This window comes from Typopeltis vanoorti, chromosome 8 (assembly GCF_054136105.1).
Source record: "Typopeltis vanoorti isolate ZY-2024b chromosome 8, IOZ_Tvanoo_1.0, whole genome shotgun sequence".
Taxonomy (NCBI): Eukaryota; Metazoa; Arthropoda; class Arachnida; order Uropygi; family Thelyphonidae; genus Typopeltis; species Typopeltis vanoorti.
In genome coordinates this window covers 41,463,366-41,484,660 of record NC_143556.1, presented here as the reverse complement: position 1 = coordinate 41,484,660, position 21,295 = coordinate 41,463,366, and positions in this window count along the sequence as shown.

Genomic DNA, 21,295 nt, shown 5'->3' with positions numbered 1-21,295 from the left:
GTAAACACGATAAGCACTGCGAACACTACTACTGGAAAACTGCATATAAACAACAGTGGAACTGCGCGGCGGACAGTGCCGCATTACACTAATAGCTCGCATCTCACTATGACGTGCACATGTTTGCGCGCCTAGCAATATGACACTGTTGTAAACACAGTGCTGCTAGCGTCCTTCGCCTTCCTAAGTGCTACAAGATGGGTTTTTATTATTTTTTATACAAAATAAGAGAATTGTATAGGATTGTTGATGATAAAATTAAATATTACAAGCAACTTTGAACTTAATTGGTTGATGGACTGAGTCCTTGACTCTTTATCCCTTCATCTGGATTTTAGCTTGTGTATGAGAGGATTATTGTGGGTAATTTACCCGCTCATTGTGAGCATTAAGGCTGTAATCAGCTTTCTCTTGCGATGGAGGATTTCGGGTTTTTATGTTTGAAAGGATCTGAGGGTTTGTAGTCGGCTGCTTGTCGAATTATCTGATTTGGATGATTACCTGTGATTGTGAAGAATTTCTTTGCAATGCCTGTCATGTATGTCTTGATATCTGGAAGATTGGCTTCTTGATGTAACTGGATGTTTCTGATGAACACGGGGCATCAAATGCCATTCTTAGACATTTGTTCTGTATTATCTGAAGTCTGTTGATGTTGCTTTTAGTTGTGTGACCCCAGGTTGGAGAGGCGTAAGTTAGTTGCGGCCTGATTATTGATTTGTAAAGGAGAATTTTGTTGCTTATGCTTAGGAAGCTGTTCCTATTCAAAAGTGGGTATAGCTGTGCTATGGTCTGACTTGCTTTAGTGGCGACACTATCTATATGTGACTTGAAATTTAGACGTCTATCAAGATGAACTCCGAAATATTTGGTGGAATTGTGCCAAGGGATGATTTTACCAAGCATTTGAATGCTTGTATTCTGTTTTGCTTTACGTCTGGTGAAACGTACTACAGAGCTTTTTTTGGATTAATTGAGATACTCCATTGGGTGTACCAATCCTCCAATTCATTGACTGCTCTCTGCAGCTTGATTGTGGCCAGGTGTGGACGGAGGGATCTGGCTATAATGATTGTGTCATCGGCATATAGAGCAGTGATAGATAGGGACAGCTTGGGGAGATTTGCCATGTATATGGAGAGTAGGTGAGATAGCAGAGAGCCTTGAGGGACTCCGGCCGTGATTCTCCTCTCTTTGGATCTGATACCGTTGAGTTTTATTTTAAATTTTCTGTTATTTAGATATGATTTGATAAGTAGAACTAGTGGTAATGGAATACCAGCTTCGTGTAGTTTAAAAATTAATCCGTGATGCCACACTCTATCAAATGCCTGAGTGATGTCCAGGAAAACTGCGCCAGAGTGTTGGTGCCATTCATACCCTTGGGTTATACTTCGCATTAATGATGACTACCAGATGCATAACCCCTTTGCGGGGAAGTAGCTTGAGCACCTTGTTTGTTATTCTATCTGGACCCGGAGCCTTTTTGTTATTTAGTTTTTTTAAAATCTCATATATTTCTGTTGGAGACACAGATTTGTTGTTGGATTGGAGTGAGGCATTTTGAGTTATTTCACGCACTTTGGTGTGGATTTTACTTATGAAATTTATATCTGTATTGATATAATTGGGGCTGCATTGTTTTTCTAGGCTGTCAGCAAATGCTTCAGCTTTTTCTTCGTCGTTGTAGACAACACTATATTCACCTTGGATTGGAGGAAGTGTAAAACGCTTTGAACGGAGTGATTTCATAATTTTCCATATTGATTGATCCTCTGTGTTTAATTGGTGAATTTTGTTACCCAAAGTTGGTTACGGTGGTCCTTTAGGGCATATTGAACCTGGTTTGTTGCTCTGTTCAATGCTTGTTTATCCGCTGGGTCCATTGTTCTCTGATATTGTCTTCTTAATCTGTTTGTCTCTTGGATAAGACGTTTTATATCCTCTGGGAGTTTATTTGATGGTGCAAATTTGGATATATTTGTTACCTGTGTTATAGCTGTCAGTAGTTGTTTTTCAAGAGGATGTTATATGCGTTATTGGACCAAGGTTTTCCTGGAAGGCTGAGGGAAGTTGTTTCCAATTTATAAATGTGATGGTGTTTTCCGTTAAATCTTGTATGGTGCCTACTTGTAATATGATGGGGTTATGATCAGACCTTAAGTCGTTGATTGATTGTGTCTGATAGCTGCGCGCTATGTTTTTTTAATATAGCTATATCTAGTACATCAGGACGTCCGGTTGCTCCGTAATGTGTGGGTTCGGTGGGTCCTATTACTGTTATATTTCTTGAAGTGGTGTAAGAGTTGAGTATTCTTCCGTTAATATTTGAGTTTCTGCTATTCCAGACTGAATGTTTGGCATTAAAATCTCCGGCTATAATCACTGCTCTGCCTGTATTTAGTATCACATCTAAGTCAGCTTCAAGGAGTTTTTTATTTGGGCGAGGGGGGGGGGGTTGTAGGCTGGATATATCGTAATGCTATTAGAAGCAATTATAAATAAATTAATAAATATATTTATATATATCGAGAAAGATTGGAGTGTGCTGCAGTTCCGTAGTACCTATGCACGAGCCGTCCCTGATTGTGTGAATAATTGATAGTATGTCAATGGAGGGTCTCCCGCGATAAGTCTTCTGACACCATAGAGACATCGTTATAATAAATAATAACTTTTTCTATGCCAGAGAAACACAAATGTGTTGTTTGTATATAAAATCAGAGAAAATATAGCATCGGTAATTACTTAATCGGTTGTTATGACAACCATGGCCTTCGTCTTCTAGAAATGTTATTTCATGTAATTTTTTTCTTTCTTATTTATTTTATTATTATTTTTTCTATAGTTTCTGTTTTTTTTTTTCGACTGCATCCCCCCCCCCCCTTTTTTTTTGCATATATAGGTAGCGTAATATACTTTTTTATATTTTCTTTATATTTTATATTGGCTATTATTTTCCCCTCATATTTTAAGAACTGTGTTTTTAAATGTATTTTATTTTAATAATTGATTAAATGAACTGTGTGCGAGGACAAAGCGTTTATTTTTATGTATTTATTTTTTACTAAGAATCAAAGTCGTATTCTTCTTCTTCTACAGCTGCAGTAAATGCGTTGCTTTGATGAAAAGCTGCTTTCGCAGTCTTGTTACTGACAAAGATGAATCCACTTGTTAAATACGTCTTTCTGAATGTACTCTGTCCGCTTGGGTTGAATTAATTATGGAGACGAGAAAAGAATGCACTATAAAATACCGTCTGTATAAATGTCTTTCGTGGATAACAAGGCTTCGCATTATTTATAAATGATCTCGGAGAAAGAACGTCTTTTGGTTTCTTATTACTTTACCTCAGATAAGCAAACTTTGCTTGCACGGTTGAATGCCGTATTTTCATTGATGAAAAAGAATGTCAATCACTGAAGGGTTTTTATGGCAAATAAAAAAAATAATGACGATACTAAATCAGTGGTTTGCAAACATATTTTGATTGCATTAGCTTGTGAGACCACAAGTTTATTATAGCAGTAAATCTGATAGCAGAATTTATTGGTGAGTAGAACGCGCTACTGAAACCACACGTTGTATGTATATACGTATTAATGTATATTTTATAGCATTATGCGTGCTATTTTGACAAAAAAAGTTTCAAAAATAATAACATGTCGCTTTAAATGCAAAATATGCCTTGAGGCAGTACACGAAAACTGCCATAACCCAAACCAGACTACCTTTCCCGAGTTTGGAGATGAATAGGAGCTCTGTGAATTTAGATACACTACTTACTTGACTTACTATGGTCCTAATGCTTCAGCCTCTTTGCCTATGCAGCTTCATTTCGTTGTATCTTCCTTAGCCCCCTTCCTATCCGCTGAAAGTGCGAATATTTTTTCTGAATCTATTTTAATATTATCTGTTAAATGGTGATAGAATCGCAGAAATTGGGATTTTTTTTCCTGGGCATCTTGAGAGATCGTTTCGCATTAGAATGCAATATTGTTTTTAGTATTTTTACCGATTCTACAGTAGCTAATTAACCCTTTCTTTATCAATAAAGGATTGGTTAGCTATTTAGGCTAAATTAATCAAGATTATGAGGCAAGTAATTGTTTGTAACTTAAATATATTTAGAGGATGATTGGTTTGTTTTTGTATGAAGAAATACTAATGTGACCGATTGAAAATTCCCTCGTTGCTTTATGAAAAGAGCAAAATCACCTTCAGTTGAAAAGTCCTTTATATATATATATATATATATATATATATAATATGATTCCGAAGTGTATTTTTTTATGAAAGTTTACAATAATTTTCCTACTTGTTCTTGTGAACAATTTAACTGTGTATTACGGATTATAGATCTAGTTTCATTACAAAATTATCTACATACATTTATACTATCATTTGTAACGCAAATTCTAAGAAAATCTTATTCTGGCAGATGGTGTTTGTTTGTTATGTCTCTTCCTATTATCCGGTAGACCCGAATGAACGAATGTGATATATAAAGTCTCTTCTGAATAATACATGGAGAGGTGTCCGATATTCGCCTTCACTTGAGTGAGACAAAACCCTATTCAGCGGATTTATAGGCTTTACATGGCGTGACATTATTCGTGCCAGCTTGGAATCTAAAGTATCTCAAGTAGTCTTTTGTTGTTTGGTATCCCCGCACAAAAACACTGATTTCAATCACTACAATGGATTTTAAACAACAACAACAAAAAAAAAAAAAAAAAAGGAAAGATAAATTGTGTTGAACTCGGTCGAAGCTTCTCAATAGACGGGTGGTACAATGCAGTGGAGTTTTTCTGCGTCTGATGAAATCCGAATTAGATTTTTTTTCTTTAGCTTACAGCATAAGAAAATCAAATACGGGGTAGTTCACGTATTTCAGAGCAAACACAATGAATAGAGAGAAGTATACGAGATATTTATATTGCGAAAATCAAAGATGATTTTAAAGTTTTTAACGTGCTAATGCAGTTGCTGCGTTTATTTTATCACAATGGAAGTAGTAAAACATTCTTTTATTTAGATATGAACATAAAAAAAAAAAGGCGCAAAGTGCCTCATCATTTTCCTGATTCCCTCTTTTACCTTGCGGTGTCGAGGATTTATTAATCATCGGACCTCAAACCGTTCACAGGATAAGATGATCAGCCCTACTCCCCGGTGTAGCCTATGTCCTGTAGTGTTGAGTTCTCAAGGCCGGTTTGCCTGCTTTGCGGGATGTAAATCCCGAGGATAAACTGGGGAGAAAACCCTGCTGTCCACGCCCAAGACCGACTAACTTGGCTATGGATGAGGAAGATCCTTCAGCTGCTCAAGTCACCGACGGGAATCGAACCTAGAAGTAAAGGCGTAAAGTTTATGTGAAGCAAAATATACGTTTGATGAAAATCTCTGTTTTACGCTTACGCCTAAATACTCCCACCTCCCCCCCCCCCACACAACACCCGTACCATATAGGCTTGTTTTCGATTAATTCTCATTCCATTAGTCTCACGGCCTGTGTTTTTCTGGCTATTTTGAAGAATAAATAAATCCCCAAGTTTCTGGGAAGAAAAACTCTGCTAATTTCGTATGAGACTGGATAACCCACCTTCATTTGAAAAGTCGTCTTAAATGCTCTTTGCGTCCAGGATGGGATTCAAACCCAGATGTTTCCGACCAAAAGGCATCGCTGAAATCAACAGAACTGCGACTACTGCTTGATGAATGCAATAGGATTTTTTTTTTTTACAGTAAAAATCATTCCTCATTTATAAATAGAGAGAGGATCACTAAACATTATTTTGTAGGGCTCATTTGTGAGCACGACCAGGCTAATCTCAATCCGTTTGAAATCTTCATGTTTGGACAGAATTAACAGTTGCATAGCTCTTACATATTAATAATAAACTCCATAAATGCTGTTAGGTAGCCCATAATTAGCATGGATGGTGCATGCTTCTGTTCTATTCTCTCTCTCTCTCTCTCTCTCTCTCTCTCTCTCTCTCTGAAGCAAACTATCATACCTTCGATGCTACTCGTGATTTTCAGTTAACCAAAGCATATTTATATTTATTATCAACGTCGTTCTGCCCAATAAGAATTCATATGAATGGTTATGAGGAAACTATATTACAAAATGTCCATTTAATGATAGCATTGCTCAGCGACAGATCCTAAAACTGCACACTTGTGTTCTGTTCTTGTACAACACATATTGTTCTCTTGTGTCAAGACAGTTTTCTCCGATTAACCTTTCACCAGATAATCCTTTCGTTGCTTATCCTCTCGTTATGGGAGAGAAGAACCGATTCTCCACTACCAACAGTAACATCCACGACTTCCAACCCACAGAATAGAAAGAGCTCTGTAATTACATCACCGATATATTGATTCGGCAGGAAATAGTTAAAGAGACTCTTTGGAATGATGTATCGCAAGATAAGAAACAGAAGGTATGGAATGGAATAAAGAAAACGATAATCCAATATTGGGCTTGTGCATTTTCTTAGTGTCAATATAATAATCCTTTAATTTTGGTCAAAAGCCTATTCAAGACAAAATACCGCCATTTATAAAAGAATGAAACGCTGGTGATGCTCAAATAATGGCATAAGTTATCGCAAAATAAATGAACTAGTAAGCCGTGTTTTTGTAAAAAAAAGTTCATAGACTAACTCCGGGTTGGATAGATCGAGTTTAAGAAATTGCTTAAACCTTTTTCCTAGTAGAACACATTTTCGTGCAACTATTAAAATTATGAAAAATTATCTGTTGCAAATGAGGCTGATAAACTGTCTACAGTACATAGAGCTTAATGGATGTTAAGTTCCAAAACCAAAATGAAATTTCATTTTGTCTAATATTTTAACACCTTTTTCTAAATTTTTGCTAGTAGTTTCGTACTTCCATTTGGCAGTCAAAATCCACAATAGGAAAGGTCTGGTAAGCATTGAAGACGTTGCAAACGTAACCATGCGAATATCGAGCTACAGTTACCACAAATAATATGCATGATTGATGATTGAAGATGGATGATTGAAGCATTTTTGCTTTTCTTATTCCCACGAAAAGATGGATCGTTAATGTGAGCGTTATACTCGCCAGTTGGGAACCGTTCTTCTTAGCTTGGATCTTGGAGAATGATTTTTGGGAGTCCGTGTTTGTAAGGATCGCTCTCCTTGTAATATGTCGCTTATCTAATAGGATAATTCGGATGGGTATGAGTCTCGGCAGCTCAGTCAGTATAGACGAAGTACTTTGGTCTGAAAGACCTGGGTTCGATTCCCGTCCATAACGTTAGGAACCTTTATCTACTCTCTTTTGACTAAAGGTGAGTTCGCCGGTCTCGTACGGAGGTAGAGAGGGTTTTCCACCCATAAACTCGGGTTTTTCATACATCAAAATAGGCAAACTGGACCTGTGCACACACCCACTCACAGACGCAGTCATATATCTACAATCTACAGTCATATACTGTATTTAATCCCTCATCAGGCGTGGTCACTCCCCCAAAGGGGCGGGTGAGAAAGAGAGGGAACCCGATACGAATATTATTATTGTTATGATTATGTGGATCGGTGGTAGCATCTGTGAAGTGTTTTACTGCAATTGTGTAGAGGAGTGGGGGTGGGGGAGGGGGTATTTGGGATGTCAGTATCTCTGTGGAGCTGTTCATTCCTAATGCAACGGAACATTTAGAATAATGCGCAGGCATTTAGTTTATATTATCTGTAACTGATGAATATTAGTGTTGGCTGAGTAACCCCCAAGTCGGTGAGGAGTAGGTATGAGTAGGTCTTATTGCCATCTGGTAAAGTGGAAGTTTGTTTTTCTTGCGTTCGGCTTGCTGTGTCGGTTTAGCATGGGATGGAAATATCCGATTGTTTTTGTTGCGTTCATGCAGACTAGTTTCGAATGATCTGTGAAACGCAAGCGTTTATCTAGATAGACGCCAAGGTATTTTGTTCCTGTCTGTCAGGGAGCTGTGGAATGAATCATAATGTACGTTACCTTCAGGGGATGCTGATCTTTTTGTGAACAGTACTGCTACGCTTTTTCTGAATGTTTACATTGAACCGCTACCTCTTAAACTAGATTTCTAGTATTGAGATAGTGTCTTGAAGTTGTTTAGTTGTTACTAGTTGTGGGCATTGAACATGTCGAGATTGCTGTATCATCTGCACAGAGTACCAGGATAGTCGAAGGTATATTTTGAAGAGGAGGGAGAGATATCAGCCATGTAGATGGGGAATACGATGGGGGGAAGGATGAATCTTTGAGGAACTGCAGCCACAATTTTTCAAGGAGTGGATCTGGTTCCATTAATTAACTAATTGCTCCTTTGGGATGATATTTTCTTTTCGTGTTAATATGAATTTTTCTGCTATTTTTCCCATGTTTCAGAGGAGACTGACAGGTCGATAATTTTATGTCTGTAATTTTCCAGGAGGGAGGAAATACATTGTAATCTTATTATTGCGTTTATGATGCTGACTACATGCATGATGGATTTGGGTGGTAGAATGAAAATGATTTTGTTGGTGATTCCATCAGGGCTTGGTGCTTTTCTTGCGTGAGATTTTAAATCATGTTGGTTATTTCAACTGCTTACAAAGCAGAAACTATTGCAGATAGTCTAGAAAAGCGTGTAGTCCGAACTATGATAACATCGATTTAAATTTCGTCCAAAAGGTCCATCAGTATACGTCGTTTATCGCACACTTAACCCAACTACCAGCTACAACTGCCATCCGCTTGATGTCCTGGTTCTATAGTAGAATCTGTAAATATAACGTAGTGTGCATGTAATTGTTAATTAGCGCGAGGTAGGAAAAGAATCATGATTGATCCAATGCTTAACACGACAAATCGAAGAGATGTATTAAAGTGAAATGTTCGATACATATGCAAAACAAAAAAACAAAAAAAAAAACCCTTAAGGTGGTGAGTATTCAAACATCATTTAAGTTCCATGAAGTCATAATAAACATATCGTGAATAAATGGATATCTTCCATCTTGTGCCACCTTCGATACCGCAGTACTTTCTTGAAAAAAAATGCAATGGACAAAATATCATCAATCAGAAATCACCTTAAATGTCCTGTCTTAGTCTTTTATGCCTAAACCCAAGAAAAACCCCAAGAGAAACAGTCTCATAACCGGAGGAAAAAATTGGTCTTCTGTTGGTGATTTCCCAAATTTAATACAACATTTTACATTCTACATCCGACGTAATCAGAACGCTACAATAAGAAAACCACGATTGTAGATAAGAGAAAGTTCAAAAGTTAGGAAAACATTTAATAAAAACAAAAACAAGAACAAAACAAAAAACAAATGACGTCAGATCACATGATTTTTCGCTAACACAGTAAATCAGTGATTTATTATGATTTAGCCAATCTATGACCATTTCACTTGGATCCTATTCCAGTAGCACAAATAACAGAGTAAAAGAAAGCATATCTGTCTTAGCTTTCAAACAAACAAATGTATTATTATTATTATTAATAATCACGTGATACCTCCAAAACGTCCAGGAACTCATTGCGAGTAGGCACTCGCCACACAAGCACCATCCACATTTCTTCATCCCTTTCCACGCAGCGCCATCTGCAAAATATTATGAAGAAAGGTGAGTTAAATGAATTTATTTAGCAGTTTCCCTTTACTTTTAAATCGCAGCAGTTGTGAATTTGGGAAGTTTAGAGATAGGTGATATCTTGGCCATAGAGATGGGGAGAGAACGGCGTCTCCGAAAAATACTTGACATTGTTCAAATATTCTTATGAATTCAGCAAGTCACTGATTTTTGACCAAAAGGACAAACGTTTGAAGACTAATTTCGATTATTTAAAAGTTTTAACGTAGAGTAAAGTTTATTGAAATATTTTTTCATTCATCTTAGCAGTATTCTAAATGAAGCTAATGATGATATAGAAAGGAATGAACCTACATTCAACAAAACATATTTTCATATTAAGAAGATTTCATACGTACGACAGAGAAAAAGATATTTCAACTGTTTTCCAGCCAGCCAGACTGCACAGTAGGCCAAAAACAGACTGTTGGTGGTGGAATTATTCTCACGGACACTGGGTCTTCTCGTCCCTATTGAATATCCCCTGACCACTAATTCTTATTTGGGTGTTGTTTCCCACCAGGTAACGTGGATCGGGACTTTTCTAGTAAGACAATGCCCTACGCCACAAGGCTCGCATTGTGCAAACATAGTTCGAAGAGCATGTCCAAGCATTCCCTGCGCTTCTTTAGCTACCTAATTCTCCTGATTTGAATTCCATCCAACACCTGTTGCCTCATGTGGACGCAGCATCCACCTGTGCTTCGCTCGGTTGCTGTCCTCCAGAACGTTATTCTGTCTGTTTGCTCTCAGGACACTTTCCGTGGTCTGGTGGAGTTAATGCCAAGACGAGCGCAAAGACCTTGCTTCGAATTCTATGAAGAACCGAAGCGATTTTCAACTGAAAGTGAGTTAGCTAATTCGCAAGGGACGAAACTCGAGTTCTTCTTCCACCAACTAGATTTTTCAAGATTTTCATCCCTCAAGGGCCAGTGAATACACTGAATTGGAGTCTATGAAAAATTAATGATTAACAGCATTATGACAGTGCTAATCAGATGTCTATGCAGTCAAAGTTACTTAGCCATGATAATCCATCTGAGCTTGACACATCAAGGAGAAGACGAGAATGAGAGACAATAATATAGAACACTATTAAGTTGTTACATGTAGATAATTTATTTTAATATAAATTAATCTTCAGTAAATTAAAATGCCAATTTCCATAATTTTAATAAGCTAAATTAAGATATTAATTTCTGTTATTCAGACTAATTTTGAATCTCCGATTAAGGTTATTATTAAATAGAATAAAATAAGACTGCACCTCTTACTTACACTTGTTTCTTGTGCAGATATTTTAAAAACATCTTATAACTTGAGCACACTAAGTGCTTTATGAAGATGCTAAAAGTTCTTTCATTGACTACCACATATTAACATCCTCTTGTGGAGATTTAATTCATTGCGAATTATGGCTTAATCGAGATCGCAGAGACATGTAGTACTTTTTCTTCCTAAACCTCATGGTTTGGCGGATGTTTTCGCTGTGCTCTTGTTTCCATCTGGTAATTAGGAACCCTGCCTTAGGTATTACCTCTCAAAGTAAAGCCACAGTTTGCTGCTTGATAACCTACTTAAGTGATTGGGCCGAAGTTTTCTAATTAGGAACTCGAAAGGCAATTTTTCGGGGACTAATTAATTACAAGAGTTAATGAAGTCCAAGTAAGTGGGTTTATAGATAGCATTTCTTCCCCTTCTTCACGGCAATTTAAAGACAGAACCAAGGAAGACCTAAAAGTAACTTGAATTTTGTCTTAGCAAAGTTCAGCCTATATATATATATATATATATATATCGATTTACAACAACTTTTATGTCTCATCCATATTTTTGGTCAATTCGTATAATCTCGGATAGATGGCAGCACAACTAACTAAACAATGCTATTTAAAAAGTATATCCTTGATCTCTTTGGATACACGCGGTTAGATAAATCAATCAGATGGTGTTTCCAACACTAAAATAAAGCAAGAAATTCACTTTAGAATTGGCTTCTTACGTTCTCTGAAAAGTTTTGAAAATGAGTGTCAAAAATATCTTAATAAGTAAGTTATTATTTATGATTAGATTATCAGCGTAATACATACACAGATTATTATTATTATTATTAGCAACGAAATTTCATATGCGAAAATGGGTGTCTTCTCAAATTTGCAAAAATAATTGAAGTAAAAATTGATACGATAGTAAAAAAAAAAAAAAAAAAAAAATCGGCGATTCTCCCGTTTTAGTTTCTGTTTAGTTATGGATGCTGCTACTGTCAGTTGATCTGGGGAAGGAGAGAATCTGCTTACTTAAGTCGCTCATCTTTGGATGCCATGGCTAGTGTGACGAATTTCAAGTGATCGTTCTTGATATCTCCAAGCCTTTTGCTGAGTGTGGGCGGTATTAATATAAAAAATAAATAAATATTATATCTCCTCCCCCCTCCTTCCTTTTATGCTATGTCTAGGAATATCAGTTCGTGTGTACTGTAGGAAAAATAAAACATTGGTCATTCAGTTTTTAATGTTTGGAGATTGAAAGCAGACGTAAGCGGTCACTATAGACATCTAAAGTGTTTTGAGACGAGCACCATTAAATGTACTATTTTTTTTTAAATGCAAAACGTTAGACAAAATTTAAAGCTTTTTTGGAATAAAAAAAAAACCTTTAGAATGGTTGAGGCGTCCAAGTTCATCGAGTACGCTATCAATCGTTATTGAGTTTTATGAGACCCAACAAAGACCAAGTTGGGAAATGTAAATCACAAACTGGAGAGAAATTAAATAAATTAAACGCAGGGCTTAATTTCCTCAAAGAATATTATCCTTTGAAGAATCAAAAAATCACCAAAACATTAATTCAATCATAGAAAAAATTTGCTTCAAAGATGTGGACGAAAATTGTTGATAGGAATCTAATGATAAGTTAACTTACTTATGCAGTACTATCATAGTATACAGTAAATCGCCTGAAGGTTCATATCAGGAATTCATGATGATAAAATAATTGCCAAAACATAATATGGAAATAGCAAGTGATTAATTGTAACTTTCTTCTAAACTCAGATAAACTCAGTACAAAGGCAATCAATGGGAGGACAATCTGGTCACCTTCAATTATATAAAATTCTCTTTTTTGCCTTCTCTTGCTCAGATGCTATTTTTCATCCATCTTGCTACTAACTCTGTATAAATCCCACATCTGCCTTCCTTCTTAAAATACTGCTGACATGTCTGGGACTTCCGATGCTGCTGTCCAGAGGAGAGCAATTCGGCTCACAGATGAACCTTCCCTCAGAGGTTCAATTCTCCATTGGTAATGATCATTCCTCAACTTTCTGTTTGGACTTTACAGTATAAAACAATCAAATCCTCCTGTTATCGTGGCTATCCGTGATCAACAACAAGAATGATGTCCAATCAGATGATAAGGATGTTACGATTTTGAATTATGATGCGACGTCATCGTATTTTTATTTTTCATCGATTACGACAATAGTTTACATACACACAAACAAGGAAACATTTCGATTTAATAAATATAATGGATGAAGGAAGCAGTCAAAAACATTCATTTAACTTCCACTACGGTGAGGTCAATAAATAAAGGATTACATATTAGAATCATATATTAGTAAACGAAAAACGAAATAGTCCATGTATTCTTTTAAATCAGCTTTTTTTTAATACATTAATCTATCATTATTCTTTGATAGAGCATATTCTATGTAGTTTTCTTTTTATAACTGAAGACCTGGAGAATGCTTAAGATAAAGATCTGTCGAAACTGAAATCTTTTCTTTAGCTTGGACAGGTGAATGCGAAAAGAAAGATTCAACGTGGGCAACACATTTTAAGACAGCGTTTTTCGTCACCGTAAGGTAACGAGAAACGAAATGGCAATCGATAACATTGTAAGATGTAGCGAAACCACGCACTCGACGTCAAGAAAAGATACAACGGAAAAATGACAGATGTGACAGTTTTGTTTATCATCAGAGTTGAAAATGAATAGAGAACTGGATTCACTGGAGTGAGAAGCTCAGATTTAATGTCAGTACATCGAGTTTAATGCCACAATACGGTTGCAACATATATAACAAATAGTTTCATGTAGCAATGAATCATTTTTAAGAAGTATATTCGATGTTAATTTATACCAAGTTTTCACTTGGTATAAATTATACGAAGACCCTGAACTCCCGTGTCTCATCTTGGGTCAAAGAGGAAATTTTATTGAGAGAGAGAGAGAGAGAGAGGTTACATTCAACTAGTTAATTCGGTGCATTAAAAAGCATTTGTGTACTTTCCGTTAGCCAGACTAGCAAATGATGGACTTAAAAGTGGAAAAAATTATATTTTTTAAAATACTCTTTATGTTTGCACGTGTGAAACCTTGCTTCGCATTGTCCTGAAAATCTGCTCTAGAGATCAAACACGAAAAATGTTCGTGCCACTTCAGTCCTCCAGTAAGCCGGTGGTCTTACATGGGAGATAAAAATTCTACATAAAGAGGATCACAAGCATCCATACCCACGGGGAATTCAAACCCCGTGGTATTCGAACCACAGTCTGTTGGTTGGAGAGCGGGTACACTAACCACTCAGCCAGAAACAGCCTTTTCCTTAATTAGTTTTCTCTGATACTGGCAAGTAGGTTTCTTCTTTTTTTCTCCTTTTTTTTTATGCTTAGCACTTTGGTTTTTAATCCCACATCTTAGAGAATCGACTGTTCCCAACAAAAACACGAATGTTAATGTTTACGTATACGATATGGCGTTGGTTATGCAGTATTCTTGTCCGAATGCTTTGAAAAACCATCGATAGGTATGATCTCAACTAATGGTGACAAGTAAGTGAGTAAACCAGGTACATATTGATATCGAAAAGATTATTTAGGGTTACAAGAGTTACGTTTACCCTTCTTACAAGAATAAAAAGGCGTTAAATGATATTATTTAATTTGTATTATTAGAGTTTTCTTTTGCTATTCTGCGAATGTTTTCGATTTGTTTTTGTTTTTTTCATTTAGCGGTTGTGTAGTGCCGTATACTAAACAAATATTTTGCACCTACATGTTGTGAAATCTTCCTACTAAGTACATTCAGGATTAAACTGAAACTTTTGTTGGTCATGAAGAGATGGAGGTAATGTCTCAAATATGTGCGAAGGATGATCCGCCAGCAGGAATCAATGGGTTGGCGTAATAACTGCATTTCATTTCAGTTATTACGTCATATACCTGTAGTCGTACCTGTAGTACGACTATGCAAATTAAAAAAAATCTTCCTTGAACGCTTTCACTTATAAATGGACCCATCTCGAAGACATTTTTGTTTGTTTTTGCTTTTAGAAAACAGGATCTGATTAAGTCGTGAAGTTCGTGGTGTCGGAATCGTAATGGAAGGTCAATAATAACAATAATAATTTTAAAGCATTAATGATTAGAGTGACTAACAGGCATTTGAAATGATTGTTCAGAATTATAAAAGAATTATAAACAATAGGTTTAAAAGGTGTCAAAGACAAAGTTTAGGATGACATGGGAAGAAAACAAAGAAGACGTATTCTGTTCACAGTATCCTAAAATAGGATTTATCTCCTTTGACGACTACCATCTGGCAGAGTTCCTATTTGTTCGCGTGCAAGCATAGCAATGCAGTGAATAGAAGGACAAAACGCACGATGATGACATCCGTATACGCCTCTGGCACGCCATTTTCATGACGCCCAGGGGAGGACTTAATTCCACAGGATCGCTTCGATACGAAACCGAAATATTGTGGATATTAGACAATGCGACTGAATGCACGAAATTCCAAGTACAGTAAGTGAAGATTTTATTTTTTATTTTTTCCACAATAATTTAATGAGAAGAAAGCTTCGCAACAAAGCTGAGCAAAATTGATAATTAAGTTTCGCCAATAAGATCAAAAACTGAGTTAATCGGAGGAGCGTGTAGCATTCATAGATTTATAAAAGCTAAGATGAATCCATTGTTAGTCTAGCAGTGAGATTTTAGAGAGAATTATACATTATTATAGATTAATTAAAACTGGTTATCTGACGTATGTTTTGTGAGAAATATTCTAGCTATGAGTAGAATTTCTAGCAAACAATTAAAAATAAGGTAAGAGAACAGACGAGAAAAGAATTTATATTACTTTTTATATCACTTGCGTGCGTGTGTGTGTGATGCATTTATAAACACCTAATTAATTTTTTATGTCTAGATAGTGTGTAAGTAAAAGTAAACTATAATTATCATATAAAAAAAGCCGTGCTAAAATGAACAGTGAACGAGTAACTATATAATTTGTTGGTTTTTTTTTATCATCATTGAAATTTAAATAATTCAAATTAAGTTCTAGACTGTTCTTTTTGACTAATAATATGAGCATTAAAATTCTAAGAAAGCGAGAAAGACCTTTTTTTTTTCTTACTTTCAAATGCTTCATTGAGAACAAATTGAATTTTAATCGCTTTCAAAGAAGTGCCGAGTGTTACTGGAATTTTCTAGTTAAAGAAATTCTTTTAATACTATGGATCTTGTGAATATTTTGTTAATTAAATCTTAGAAATTCTTTGTAACGCGCTTCTCTATTTCTTTTCTTTGTTATGCTTTTTTTCTTTCCCCTCGGCCGAATTGGAGTTGTTAATTAAACATATATTTATGACTTTTCATTTACAAGACTTGTATGCGTATGAAGTCCTTAGAAATCTTTATTAATTATTCCAGTCCCGCGACATCACGCGTGATTGTTCGCGACATCTGATTTTCGTTTTGTTTTGTTCAACGTTAATTAATGTGGATTTCGTAGGGAGAAATCAAGATAAAAACTTCTTTACTTCAGATGAGATGAATGTATTAATACATCTGGATCTGTGACATAAAAATGAAATTCATTTTTTCTCTATGAATAATACTGAAAATTTAATTTATTCATTATAACTTTTTGCGTAGGAAATTAGCGTTAATTATTCATTATTTTTTTTTACGTTTATTATATTTGTATCCGGTTTAATCTTAAATAAAATTAAACTCAAATTAATAGGGATTTCCACTCAGTATAAGTAAACAAAATATATCAAAAATTTCTACGCCAATTTTGCTTTTAATTAAAAATAGTCGATTCACACTGTTTTTTTATTCTGCTAGACATTTATGAAATCCTTATTCTTATCGCTATCAGATTAAGTTAGTTTATATAGTGAATGTAATTGTACGTATGCAATTATTTTTGTAATTAAAATCAGAGAAAATAAATTTCCTTTTTTATGTTGTATTCTTAGAGATGAGGATTTTAATTTGACTTTAGTCCTCAATATATACACAAGAATTACTTGATTCTTAATGGTATGAAAGTTAATTAATATACGTGTTTTTACACGTAATTCATTTCAGAATTAGCGAACAATATGTTATGTGAGTGGTTAAATATGTCGCCATTTGTAACTATTTATTTGTGTATTTTTTTTTTAGAAATTTCTAAACACAAATTAATCTGATTTTTAACTCAAATTATTAGATTTTAATAAGTAAAGTAAACTGATTAAATAATTCCAATTTTTCCAAATAAAATCTACTCTATTACCATATTTCAAGAAATTTCAGTTTATAAAATTTTGCCTATGAGAAGTCCTTAATCAATTGTGTTAAAAGACTGGATATTTGCTTACCATGATCGATAGAAATTCATAAGATAGAAGATCCCAATTGTTTTGCTCTTGACATGTCATTAAAAAAAAATAAATAAAGAAGTTATTTTTTTTACACCAGCTTTTTTAATGAGAAAATTTCCCAGGGAGATAGAATAAAACCGAACTGCCGGTTTAATTAATTGAAATTTTCCTTAGAAATATCCGTTAGGAAGGATTTGCATAAAACCACCATTTGATTAATATTTGCCATTTTCAAGAACTTTTTTTTTTATTTCGAGAATATTGGAAGAAAGAGATCAGATAATTTCCTGTTCATTAATTACAGCTATGGAATTTTCTCTAGCAGAATAATTTATTGGTTGATTGCGAATCTGTTTCTAGTAAGTTATGCGAAATATGCATAATAAAATTATAGTTTGTACACTTTCTCTAATGACATTCGCTGTAATCAACACCACACAATATCTGGTGATGCAAACCGAGTTTGCGCAATTCTACTTTGCTCTGTTTGTATTAAGGAATGTAACTGATCGCTTAATATGGTTCGTTGGCAATTTACTAAAATGGACCAATCATCGCACGCGTGATAATTTTCCCACTACGTCTGCTAATCGCCCTCTACACTAAACCGTCGTGATGGAGAGTTTATTTCACTGATATTCATAGATTTTCAGTATGTGTAGTAAAGTCAGAAGTGAGTTATCTCTATCAGCAGACAACTGTTGTAACTTTATTAACATGCGATTGAATTAAATTATTATACAGATTATGCATTGGTGGAATTGCGTTTGTTTTAGCTACCTGATTAGAATTTTTGGAGGCTAAGGTTTTTGGGTTAGGTAAATATATTAAATTATTATTTTCCGTAGTAATTTTTTTTTTATTAATTTTGCTAGGAATTCATTTCTCCTTGTCTACGGTGAGATGGCGCTAGTGATTCAGCGAGAGATAGTGATTAGAAAAATGAACATCGTATAAATGATATATAATATATATCGTATATAAAGACATATATATAAATAAATAAACATAAAGACAATGTTTTTTTTTTTTTTTTTAAATTTTCTAATGTGTGAAAATTATTTGAAGGGTATATATATATATATATATATATATATATTCTGTTTGTGTAACTATTGACAAATTCGTTGGCGAAAGATCAAAAGTTTAAGAAATTAATTTTTAAGTATCTTTCGTCTTTTCCGGTTAATAAGCGTAATAACGTCAATTTCCTCGAATGGAAGATCCGCAGGCTACATCGACCACACTGTCAGCTTGATAAAATATATTGCGTGGGTCTTTACTTGAGCATGATACATTATTGATGTCGTCGCGTTGTTTGACTTGTCATTGTCTTTGCCATCAGAGAATTTTCCTTCGGAAGCGATCAACAACTTAGCTTAACTGAATGCCAACATTGTAACATTACATTCCAGTGGTTGTAAAGAAAGAACAAGTTTTTAAACAAGTTTTTCAATCAAAAACACTTCCCGTATTAGTTTTACAATTTTCTAGTTAAATTAACGTTGGTTTTCTAGTTATTTTAGAGAATGATATATCACTCGACTTTGAGTGCCCCAGGGGGGAGGGAGGTATTGCACCATCATTATTACAATCCACGTATTGTTGGTTGAAAATATATTCTCTCTTATAGGTTGCATGTGATTTGGGCAAATTTTCATATTTTAGTAAGTTGATTCTTACTCTCTATACTTTTAATAAATTATAAAGTGATCAAGTATGAAATCTGCAACACTGTTGAAGCTTGTACAGTTAACTATATTTCATTGACAAATGTTCAACTATCGTCCTATTTGCGACATATAAAAGTAATTGCATTGCTGCTTGGTGTGCAAAGAGGATTTACAAAGCATCGCTGTTTTAGAACTGCAGGATCGCATTGGAAGATTAAGTCGAATCCAGACTTCTTAGAAATAGATGCTCTTTATTCGTTCTCACTGTTTTTATTATTTATTTCTTCTTGAAAACCTTAGTAATAAGTGGGACGAACAATTTTCACCACGACATCACGGTAATAGAGAAAGTATATATAATCGAGGAAGATAATGAATTTCTTCGGAGAAAGAGAGAGATGAAGTTTCTCTCTCTCTCTCTCTCTCTCTCTCTCTCTCTCTCTCTCTCTCTCTCTCTCTCTCTCCACTTGAAATATCTTTTCAAGCGAAGGTAAGTTATTATCTCATGAGGGGATGGCAGAGTTTTTCATACCAGAAAAGAGGCACACCGACCGGAGAATACATGCAATTAATAGACATAATATACTAACCTCATCGCTTCAGTGGCTTAGTACGTCATTTCAATGGAACTAAGCTTATGAGAGGAAACGAAGTATTATAAACTCAGAAAACTTCTTATACTTGGGGATAAAGTGAGCCTCCGAACTGTGGTCCATTTTTTTCTGCAAGTATAAGAAGTTTTAAAAAGAAAGGACAGTTTCTACTAAACAGAAATTGCAGGGAAAAAATTCTTCTCACATTTTCTTTCGTTGAAAGACCTGAACTCGAATGCCTTCTACTGCAAAGAATCGATAATAGGACTTTTTACCTGAAGGTGAATTATGAGGTCTCATTAAGGGGTGAGGGTTTTCCTTCCCAAAATTTGAATATTTCAACTCATAAAACCAGCAAATTGGCCTTAAGAATATACGCAGTTAACAGACATAACACACAAAACAGCTCGAATACCTTCATAGTTGTCTTAATCTTAACGTTGTTTTGCACCTGGATAGGATAAAATAATAATGGATATTTATTAGCCTTTTTAAAATAGCCTGCTCGTAATGAGCAAACTCTTACATAACCATTGAAAAGCTCTTGACTTTTTGTAACGTTATTATTATTATTATTATTATTATTATTATTATTATTATTATTATTATTATTATTATTATTATTTCGGGCAACTCCAAGGAGTCGACAGACTCGTACCTCGCCTTGAACTCATTCACGCTCATAGCACCCACAACAGACTCTGGCAGCTTATTCCACTCATTTACCACTCTAAAAGTAAAGAACCCAACTCTTATACCCCTGCTAACCACACTCTTTCCCAGCTTCCATGTATGGCCCCTAGTTCTCCAACCACCAGTCCTATTCTCAAAAATATCTTCTGGATTGATCTTATAGAAACTCTTCCGTAATTTGAATGTCTCAATCATATCTCCCCTTTTCCACCTATCAACCAATTTTTGCAACCCATAAATCTTCAATCTGTTCTCATAAGGTTCATTGCACAGACCTGCCACCATCTTGGTCACTCGTCTCTGGATCCTATTCACCTCCTCCCCATCAAGAAGAAACCCTGGCGCCCATATCTGGGCACAGTAGTCCAGATGGGGCTCATCAGGGCTCGATATAGAGGAACAATAACTTGTTTGTCTCTGTTTGTTAAAGTATTTTTCAGAAGCCAAGTGAGTTGATGAGCTGATTTAGCCACTTTTGCAATGTTCCCCCTAAACTTCAACTCTCTATCCACCAACACTCCCAAATCCCTGGCCTCATCAATCTCCTGGAGTACGGTTCCACCAATGTGATATACTGCTGCTATTCTTTTCACCCCAAAATGCATAGCCTTACACTTTGCCACATTAAATTGACATCCATTCTCCATAGCCCAGTCCTCCAAACTATCCAAATCATCCTGCAAAATTTTGACATCCTGTGCACTCACAATTGCTCTACCCAACTTTGCATCAAAAGCAAACAAATGAACAGTTCCTCTCAGATCCTTTCCTATATCGTTAATGAACAAATTAAATAGTAGTGGTCCAAGAACCGAACCCTGCGGCACACCACTAGTCACAAGCCGTCTTTTGGACTCCACTCCTGAATAAACCACTCTCTGGTACTCTCCATCAACCACCCTCCTATCCATCTCACCAACCCTATATCCATTCCCATCTGCTTAAGTTTACTGATTAGAGTTCCATGTGGTATCCTGTCAAAGGACTTGGCATGGTGCAGTAGAATCACTGTAAACCCATTACCCTTA